The following is an 11052-nucleotide window of genomic DNA, read 5'->3' on the forward strand; positions in this document are numbered from 1 at the left end:
ATGACTCGATTGGGAAATTCAATAGTCAGATGTCACTGAATGGCACTGACCTCGATTGGGAAATTCAATAGTCAGATGTCACTGAATCCGATGGGAAATTCACGATGTCACTGAATGGCACTGACTCGATTGGGAAATTCAATAGTCAGATGTCACTGAATGGCACTGACTCGGTGGGAAATTCAATAGTCAGATGTCACTGAATGGCACTGACTCGATTGGGAAATTCAATAGTCAGATGTCACTGAATGGCACGATTGGGATTCAATAGTCGATGTCACTGAATGGCAAGGGGAAATTCAATAGTCCGATGTCACTGAATGGCACTGACTCGATTGGGAAATTCAATAGTCAGATGTCACTGAATGGCACTGACTCGATTGGAAATTCAATAGTCCGATGTCACTGAATGGCACTGACTCGATTGGGAATTCAATAGTCAGATGTCACTGAATGGCACTGACTTCGGTGGAGAAATTCAATGGCAGATGTTACTGAATGGCACTTCGATTGGGAAATTCAATAGCTCGATGTCACTGAATGGCACTGACTCGATTGGGAAGGGGAATGCACTGGCTTCGATTGGGTCCGATGTCACTGAATGGCACTGACTCGATTGGGAAATTCAATAGTCAGATGTCACTGAATGGCACTGACTCGATTGGGAAATTCAATAGTCAGATGTCACTGAATGGCACTGACTCGGAGAAATTCAATAGTGATGTCACTGAAGGGGAAATTAATAGTCCGATGTCACTGAATGGCACTGACTCGATTGGGAAATTCAATAGTCCGATGTCACTGAATGGCACTGACTCGATTGGGAAATTCAATAGTCAGATGTCACTGAATGGCACTGACTCGATTGGGAAATTCAATAGTCGATGTCACTGAAGTCCGTAATAGTCAGATGTCACTGAATGGCACTGACTCGATTGGGGAAATTCAATAGTCCGATGTCACTGAATGTCATTCAATAGAATGGCACTGACTCGATTGGGGAAATTCAATAGTCAGATGTCACTGAATGGCACTGACTCGATTGGGAAATTCAATAGTCAGATGTTACTGAATGGCACTGACTCGATTGGGAAATTCAATCGTCCGATGTCACTGAATGGCACTGACTCGATTGGGAAATTCAATAGTCAGATGTCACTTTGGCTTCGATTGGAATGGCACTGAATCGATTGGGAAATTCAATAGTCAGATGTTACTGAATGGCACTGACTCGATTGGGAAATTCAATAGTCAGATGTCACTGAATGGCACTGAGTCAGATGTCACTGAATGGACTTGGGAAATTCAATAGTCAGATGTCACTGAATGGCACTGACTCGATTGGGAAATTCAATAGTCAGATGTCACTGAATGGCACTGAATGGCACTGACTCGATTGGGAAATTCAATAGTTATTCTGTCAAATCAACTGACTGACTGATCTTCTTACTAGATGACAGCTTTGACTACCTTGAGGAGTGAAATGTTGACCTACTGAGAGTGAATGAGTGTTCAACCATCCCAATGGACACACACTAGTTGACTCAACGTTGTTTTCACGTCATTACGTTGAACCAATTTGGAATAGACGTTGAATTGATGTCTGTGCCTAGTGGAAAGGTTGTGTCCCAAAATGTAGTGCATTATTTTTGACTAGGCCCCATAGGGCTCTGGTTAACAATAGTGCACTATATAGGAAGTAGGGTGCCATTTGGCACAGAGATAGGTCTGATAGTAGAGTTCCAACTGTAGCTTTCTCATCAATTGCAGGTAATATGTATGTCTTTGCAATAGACTTTTTGCAACAAGTACACATATATCTAAATGTATTCATTCTATGTAATCTGTCCTATCATATTCTAATTCTTATTTTTTCAATCCAGCATCAATGTAAAAATCTATTGTATTAAGGCTTTAACTCAACCAAAAACAGTTGTGTTGTTCAGTATCATTTCAGCCCTGTATGTCCATCCTCTCCTCTTCGTTCTGGGGTAATTCCTTTGGGGCCCTCCAGGGGGCCCTGTTTGTGTCATTTCCTCTATCTGATTTCTGCAAAATGGGTAGTAGTGGGAAGTTGCTCTAGATGCTGATCGTGGATCAGTTGTATATTTTCCCACTAATGGTAAAGGTTAGATTGTGGGAGGACAAGCTGATCCTAGATCTGTCCCCAGCTTCAATATGTCTCAGTATATTTAACATGTATACTACCACTCTAGAGACACAAAATTAAGTATTTTTAAATGTAAATATTTGTGATGTTTTTTCCAAAATGTAAAAGCAATTAAAACATTGTCTTTCTTAATGTGTAGTTGACTCCGATAAAGAGAATATCAAAGGCTTCATCCAAATGGCACCCTATTCCCTATAAAGTGCACGACTTCTGACCAGAGCCTTATGGGCCTTAATATGGAATAGGGTGCTATTTGGGATGCAAACTTTGTGTGAGACAATGTAGTTCCTCATGTTGCTACCTGACATTAAGAGGCAGGGCTTTCAGCCAATATGGTTATTGATGGAGAGAGAGAGCTGATGCTCATAACTGGGAATATAGAGTCACATTCCAGATGATTCCCCGTATAGTTACATCTATCCTCTCTGATCCTATGGAAACACATGAAGCTGTTCAACATGTTCAACTCTTCTTTCTTGAAACATTCAACTATCAGAGGGGTGGGTAGCCTCAGAGGCCCAGGCTTCTCACCTTATCGTCCAGTCAACAAGATGAGATTTGGAAGGATGCCACACGAGACTAGAGGAGCGGAACTCAGTAAGATGTACAACCACATTTATCATCAACAAAAACAAGTAGGCAACCAAGAGAAGTCTGTTTTAAAGTTGCATTTATTCATCCGCAAATCAAGAAAAAAAAGCACATTAAATCTCAGCCATGGTTTAATTTGTACAGTATTTCACACACTTAAAAACAACAGCACAGTCACACTTCAAACAGAGCGTTCCTTTTATGTCACCAATGAATGCTTCAAAACAGGTAAACAAAACACCACCACCCCTCCCATCCACAGCTTCAGCACCCCTCCCATCCACAGCTTCAGCACCCCTCCCATCCACAGCTTCAGCACCCCTCCCATCCACAGCTTCAGCACCCCTCCCATCCACAGCTTCAGCACCCCTCCCATCCACAGCTTCAGCACCCCTCCCATCCACAGCTTCAGCACCCCTCCCATCCACAGCTTCAGCACCCCTCCCATCCACAGCTTCAGCACCCCTCCCATCCACAGCTTCAGCACCCCTCCCATCCACAGCTTCAGCACCCCTCCCATCCACAGCTTCTGGTCGAGAATTCAGTCGAGGGATACATCCAAAATGGCACCCTATTCTCTATGTTATACACTACTCTTGACCAAAACCCTACGGGCCCTGGTCAAAAGTAGTGCACTACATAGGGAATAGGGAGCCATTTGGGATGCACTCAATGTGGGGTATAAATAGGCTGCCATTATGGAAGCAGCCTAGTAGAGGAGGAGGAAAAGAGGAGGAAGTAGAGAGGAGTGGAAGAGGAGGAGGAAGAGGAGAGGAGGAGGAAAAGAGAGGAGGAAGAGGAGGTAATACTGAAGGCTTCTCCATCCATCTGGTGGACTGATGCTATTCTAGGAGGGATTGGATCATCAGAGTTAGGGTAAAAGCCAGTATCGAACTAATCCCCCAAACACACACACACACACCTGTGTGTTTCCTGTGTATGTGTGTGTGTGGTATACACAGACCAGAGAGTTATTCTGTACAGCAGCAGCATGTAGACTTTTAGTGAGTGGATGAGTGTCATAGTAACAGACTACCTGCTGTTCAGATGATTGACAGCAGTTGAACAGTACAAAACCAGAAGAATACTAATAATAAAATATGATAATGACACTAATATTAAAAAGGCAAAGGATGAATCCTCAGTTGAAACACTTAGACATGACAGTGTGATGGTTTGGTAAAAGAGAGATACAGGAAGGATTGATGGGTGGATGGGTGTTAATCAGGGCTTCAGGTAAACGTGTCCTTTAGATCTCCTGGTATGATGAAACAGGAAGTGTGTATTCCTCTTCACTGTCCCTGTGAACAAACAGAACACACACGTTAGCACACACCAACACACTTAAACGGGACTGACCACATGCAGACTTTCCGCACCTCATCCACACTCACGCCCACAGATATACACTCATCCACACTCACACCAACTCATCCACACACACACCCACAGATATAAACTCATCCACACACAGATATACACTCATACACGCACGCACGCACGCACACAGGGTAGCCTAGTAGTTAGAGCGTTGGACTAATAACCGGAAGGTTGCAAGTTCGAATCCCCAAGCTGACAAAGTACAAATCTGTCGTTCTGCCCCTGAACAGGCAGTTAACCCACTGTTATTGAAAATAAGAATTTGTTCTTAACTGACTTGCCTCTAAAGAAATATATATATATATCCATAATTGCCTAGTTGAGGGGCAGAACGACAGATTTTCACCTTGTCGGTTCGGGGGATCCAATCTTGCAACCCTACAGTTAACTAGTCCAACGCAATAACGACCTGCCTCTCTCTCGTTGCACTCCACAAGGAGACTGCCTGTTAAGCGAATGCAGTAAGCCAAGGTAAGTTGCAAGCTAGCATTAAATGTACAGTGCCTTGCGAAAGTATTCGGCCCCCTTGAACTTTGCGACCTTTTGCCACATTTCAGGCTTCAAACATAAAGATATAAAACTGTATTTTTTTGTGAAGAATCAACAACAAGTGGGACACAATCATGAAGTGGAACGACATTTATTGGATATTTCAAACTTTTTTAACAAATCAAAAATTGAAAAATTGGGCGTGCAAAATTATTCAGTGAGGATCTCTGAATGATCCAATGTTGACCTAAATGACTAATGATGATAAATACAATCCACCTGTGTGTAATCAAGTCTCCGTATGAATGCACCTGCACTGTGATAGTCTCAGAGGTCCGTTAAAAGCGCAGAGAGCATCATGAAGAACAAGGAACACACCAGGCAGGTCCGAGATACTGTTGTGAAGAAGTTTAAAGCCGGATTTGGATACAAAAAGATTTAAACATCCCAAGGAGCACTGTGCAAGCGATAATATTGAAATGGAAGGAGTATCAGACCACTGCAAATCTACCAAGACCTGGCCGTCCCTCTAAACTTTCAGCTCATACAAGGAGAAGACTGATCAGAGATGCAGCCAAGAGGCCTATGATCACTCTGGATGAACTGCAGAGATCCACAGCTGAGGTGGGAGACTCTGTCCATAGGACAACAATCAGTCATATAGTGCACAAATCTGGCCTTTATGGAAGAGTGGCAAGAAGAAAGCCATTTCTTAAAGATATCCATAAAAAGTGTTGTTTAAAGTTTGCCACAAGCCATCTGGGAGACACACCAAACATGTGGAAGAAGGTGCTCTGGTCAGATGAAACCAAAATTTAACTTTTTGGCAACAATGCAAAAAGCAACACAGCTCATCACCCTGAACACACCATCCCCACTGTCAAACATGGTGGTGGCAGCATCATGGGTTGGGCCTGCTTTTCATCAGCAGGGACAGGAAAGATGGTTAAAATTGATGGGAAGATAGATGGAGCCAAATACAGGACCATTCTGGAAGAATCTGATTGAACCTGATTGGGTCCGCAAAAGACCTGAGACTGGGACGGAGATTTGTCTTCCAACAAGACAATGATCCAAAACATTAAGCAAAATCTACAATGGAATGGTTCAAAAATAAACATATCCAGGTGTTAGAATGGCCAAGTCAAAGTCCAGACCTGAATCCAATCGAGAATCTGTGGAAAGAACTGAAAACTGCTGTTCACAAATGCTCTCCATCCAACCTCACTGAGCTCGAGCTATTTTGCAAGGAGGAATGGGAAAAATTTCAGTCTCTCGATGTGCAAAACTGATAGAGACATACCCCAAGCGACTTACAGCTGTAACCGCAGCAAAAGGTGGCACTACAAAGTATTAACTTAAGGGGGCTGAATAATTTTGCACGTCCAATTTTTCAGTTTTTGATTTGTTAAAAAAGTTTGAAATATCCAATAAATGTCGTTCCACTTCATGATTGTGTCCCACTTGTTGTTGATTCTTCACAAAAAAATACAGTTTTATATCTTTTATATCTAGCCTGAAATGTGGCAAAAGGTCGCAAAGTTCAAGGGGGCCGAATACTTTCGCAAGGCACTGTATCTAATAAAAAAAACAATCAATCATAATCACTAGTTAACTACACATGGTTGATGATATTACTAGATATTATCTAGCGTGTCCTGCGTTGCATATAATCTGACTGAGCAAACAAGCATACAAGTATCTACAGTAATTTCCGGACTATAAGCCACGACTTTATTCCCACGCTTTGAACCTCGCGGTTTATACAATGACGCGGTTAATTTATGGATTTTTCCCGCTTTCACAAGATTCATGCCGCCAAAAAACTGAGCACTGTCACATAATGTGACGTAAATCGAGAGCGCTCAAACATCCCATCATTCTGATTACGGTAGTCATTTTGTCACCCTCATCATGGCAAAGAAACGGAGAAATGCATATGATGCAGCTTTCAAGTTGAAGGCGATCGATCTGGCTGTTGGAAAAGGAAATAGAGCTGCTGACAGCGTGGAGCATTGTCAAAAAATCCACCATCATCAACGGGTTTGGAAAGGCTGGACTGCTGCGTGTTGAAGAGGGCAGCTGGACTGCTGCGTGTTGAAGAGGGCAGCGATCCAACATCGGATGAAGCAATTCTGAGGCTATTCAACTCCGACACCGAAGGAGATGACTTCAGTGGTTTCAGTGCACAGGAGGAGGAAGATAGTGACCAATGACTAGGCTACTGTTTCATTTTTGTTACAAGCCGTGTTTGGTTAAAGCCTATTTATTTTTGTTACAATCCGTGTTTGGTTAAAGCCTATTTATTTTTGTTACAAGCCGTGTTTCGTTTAAAGGCTGTGTAAAGTTAATTTGTTTCAATGTACCGGTAGGCACTTGTGGCTTATAGACATGTGCGGCTTATTTATGTACAAAATACATATTTTTGAATAATTCAGTGGGTGCGGTTTATATTCAGGTGCGCTTAATAGTCCAGCAATTACGGTAAGTATCTGACTGAGCGGTGGTAGGCAGAAGCAGGCGTGTAAACATTCATTCAAACAGCACTTTCGTGAGTTTTGCCAGCAGCTCTTCGTTGTGTGTCAAGCATTGTGCTGTTTCTGACTTCAAGCCTATCAACTCCCGAGATGAGGCTGGTGTAACCGAAGTGAAATGGCTGGCGAGTTAGAGCGCGCTGATAGTGTTTCAAACTTCACTCGCTCTGAGCCTTGGGGTGGTTGTTTCCCTTGCTCTGCATGGGTAATGCTGCTTCGATGATGGCTGTTTTCGTTGTGTTGCTGGTTCGAGCCCAGGGAGGAGCGAGGAGAGGGAAGAAGCTATACTGTTACACTGGCAATACTAAAGTGCCTATAAGAACATCCAATAGTCAAAGGTTAATGAAATACAAATGGTATAGAGGGAAAAAGTCCTATAATTCCTATAATAACTACAACCTAAAACTTCTTACCTGGGAATATTGAAGACTCATGTTAAAAGGAACCACCAACTTTCATATGTTCTCATGTTCTGAGCAAGGATCTGAAACCTTAGCTTTTTTACATGGCACATATTGCACTTTTACTTTCTTCTCCAACACCTTGTTTTTGCATTATTTAAACCAAATTAAACATGTTTCATTATTTACTTGAGGCTAAATTGATTTTATTGATGTATTATATTAAGTTAAAATAAGTGTTCATTCAGTATTGTTGTAATTGTCATTACTACAACAACAAAAAAATGGTCAGATTCTCTCCATCACTCCATAGCCCCTTCCATCTTCTCTCCATCACTCTTTAGCCCCTTCCATCTTCTCTCCATCACTCCTTAGCCCCTTCCATCTTCTCTCCATCACTCCTTAGCCCCTTCCATCTTCTCTCCATCACTCCTTAGCCCCTTCCATCTTCTCTCCATCACTCCTTAACCCCTTCCATCTTCTCTCCATCACCTTCCTCTTCTTAACCCCTTCCATCTTCTCTCCATCACTCCAGCCCTTCCATCTTCTCTCCATCTCATTAGCCCACCTTCCATCTTCTCTCCATCACTCCTTAGCCCCTTCCATCTTCTCTCCATCACTCCTTAGCCCCTTCCATCTTCTCTCCATCACTCCTTAGCCCCTTCCATCTTCTCTCCATCATCTCCTTACCAGCCCCTTCCCTTCCTTAGCCCCTTCCATCTCTCTCCATCACTCCTTAATCTTCTCTCCATCACTCCTTAACCCCTTCCACCTTCCATCTTCTCTCCATCACTCCTTAGCCCCTTCCATCTTCTCTTCCATCTTCTCTCCATTACTCCTTAGCCCTTCCATCTTCTCTCCATCACTCCTTAGCCCCTTCCATCTTCTCTCCATCAGCCCCTTCCATCTTCTCTAACCACTTCCATCTTCTCTCCATCACTCCTTAACCACTTCCATCTTCTCTCCTCTCCATCATCTTCTCTCCATCAAGCCCTTTCCATCTTCTCTCCATCACTCCTTAGACCCTTCCATCTTCTCTCCATCACTCCTTAACCCCTTCCATCTTCTCTCTATCACTCTAGACCCTTCCATCTTCTCTCCATCACTCCTTAGCCCCTTCCATCTTCTCTCCATCACTCCTTAGCCCCTTCCATCTTCTCTCCATCACTCCTTAGCCCCTTCCATCTTCTCTCCATTACTCCTTAGCCCCTTCCATCTTCTCTCCATCACTCCTTAGCCCCTTCCATCTTCTCTCCATCACTCCTTAACCACTTCCATCTTCTCTCCATCACTCCTTAGCCCTTTCCATCTTCTCTCCATCACTCCTTAGACCCTTCCATCTTCTCTCCATCACTCCTTAACCCCTTCCATCTTCTCTCCATCACTCCTTAACCCCTTCCATCTTCTCTCTATCACTCCTTAGACCCTTCCATCTTCTCTCCATCACTCCTTAGCCCCTTCCATCTTCTCTCCATCACTCCTTAGCCCCTTCCATCTTCTCTCCATCACTCCTTAACCCCTTCCATCTTCTCTCTGTCACTCCTTAGACCCTTCCATCTTCTCTCCATCACTCCTTAGCCCCTTCCATCTTCTCTCCATCACTCCTTAACCCCTTCCATCTTCTCTACATCACTCCTTAGCCCCTTCCATCTTCTCTCCGTCATCCTTAGCCCCTTCCATCTTCTCTCCATCACTCCTTAGCCCCTTCCATCTTCCTCCATCACTCCTTAGCCTTCCATCTTCTCTCATCACTCCATACACCTCTAGTCCTCTCTCCATACTCCTTCCCCTTCCATCACTCTCTTCATCCTTAGCCCTTCCATCTTCTCTCCATCACTCCTTAGCCCACTTCCATCTTCTCTCCATCACTCCTTAGCCCCTTCCATCTTCTCTCCATCACTCCTTAGACCCTTCCATCTTCTCTCCATCCTCCTCAACCCCTCCATCTATCACTCCTTAGACCCTTCCATCTTCTCTCCATCACTCCTTAGCCCCTTCCATCTTCTCTCCATCACTCCTTAGCCCTTCCATCTTCTCTCATCCTCCTAGCCCCTTCCATCTTCCTCCATCACTCCTAGCCCTTCCATCTTCTCTCCATCACTCCTTAGCCCCTTCCATCTTCTCTCCATCACTCCTTAGCCCCTTCCATCTTCTCTCCATCACTCCTTACCACCTTCCATCTTCTCTCCATCACTCCTTAGCCCATTCCATCTTCTCTCCATCACTCCTTAGCCACTTCCATCTTCTCTTCATCACTCCGTACCACCTCCATCTTCTCTTCATCACTCCATACCACCTCCATCTTCTCTTCACCACTCCGTACCACCTTCCATCTTCTCTTCATCACTCCGTACCACCTTCCATCTTCTCTCCATCACTCCTTAGCACCTTCCATTTTCTCTCCCTTCTTTCTGCCAAACATACATCCTTTTTTCTTCCTGACTTTCTTTCCTCTCCTTCTTCATTTAGTCCTTGCTTCCCTGATACACACTCCTCCTCTCTCTTTCCTGGCAGATCTATAATTAGCTGATAGATCAGTCTGCAGAGGGTTGAGGCCTCCTATGTGACCTAATAGGGCTGCATCTCAATAGTCTACAGTAGAGCTTGGACGATAAACCCCAAATTACCAACACTGACATTTCTAACTCATACCCAAGCAATTTTCCCCCGAGACTGTTTTCAGATAAATGGAGAGGAAAGAGAGGTGTAGAGGAAAGAGAGGTGTAGAGGAAAGAGAGGTGTAGAGGAAAGAGAGGTGGAGGAAAGAGAGGTCTAGAGGAAAGAGAGGTGTAGAGGAAAGAGAGATGGAGGTGAAAGAGAGGTGGAGAGGAAAGAGGTGGAGAGGAAAGAGGTGGAGGTGAAAGAGATGGAGGTGAAAGAGGTGGAGGTGAAAGAGATGGAGGTGAAAGAGATGTGTAGAGGAAAGAGAGGTGTAGAGGAAAGAGAGATGGAGGTGAAGAAGAGATGGAGAGGAAAAGAGGAGATGGAGGTGAAGAAAGTGGAGAGGAAAGAGGTGGAGAGGAGAAGAGAGGTGTAGAGGAAGAGAGGTGTAGAGGAAAGAGAGGTGTAGAGGAAATAGAGGTGTAGAGGAAAAGAGAGGTGTAGAGGAAGGAGGTGGAAGGAAAGAGGTGTAGAGGGGAAGAGAGGTGGTAGAGGGAAGGAAGGTGGAGGAGAGGAAAGAGAAGGTGGAGAGGAAAAGAGAGGTGGAAGGAAAGAAGAGGTGGAGAGGAAAGAGAGGTGGAGGTGAAAGAGAAGGTGGAGAGGCAAGAGAGGATAGTAGAGGAAAGAGATGGAGAGGAAGAGGAGTGTAGAAGAAAGAGGAGATGTAGAGGAAAAGAGAGGTGGAAGGGAAAGAGAAGGTGAGAGGAAGGAGAGGTGGAGAATGAAGGAAGGTGGAGAGGAAAGAGGTGGAAGTGAAAGAGAGGTGGAGGTGAAAGATGGAGGTAGAGGAAGGAGAGTAGGAGGTGAAAGGAGAGGTGGAGGTGAA

The 11052-nt window shown here is 44.2% G+C and overlaps 1 long non-coding RNA gene across 3 annotated transcripts; it reads right to left on the reverse strand.

The window, feature by feature from the left end:
• Positions 1-2823: 2823 nt before the first annotated feature.
• LOC127923552 (uncharacterized) lies at positions 2824-9214 on the reverse strand. Of its 3 annotated transcripts, none has more exons than XR_008114696.1 (2): positions 8672-9214; positions 2824-8057 (listed from the first exon to the last, which is right to left on the reverse strand). It is a non-coding gene; the product is annotated as an uncharacterized LOC127923552 (long non-coding RNA). The 3 variants fall into 3 exon arrangements; XR_008114698.1 differs by having other exon boundaries at positions 8765-9208; XR_008114697.1 differs by having other exon boundaries at positions 8703-9208.
• Between the last annotated feature and the right edge of the window lie 1838 nt (positions 9215-11052).

This window comes from Oncorhynchus keta, unplaced genomic scaffold, assembly GCF_023373465.1.
Source record: "Oncorhynchus keta strain PuntledgeMale-10-30-2019 unplaced genomic scaffold, Oket_V2 Un_contig_30086_pilon_pilon, whole genome shotgun sequence".
Classification (NCBI taxonomy): Eukaryota; Metazoa; Chordata; class Actinopteri; order Salmoniformes; family Salmonidae; genus Oncorhynchus; species Oncorhynchus keta.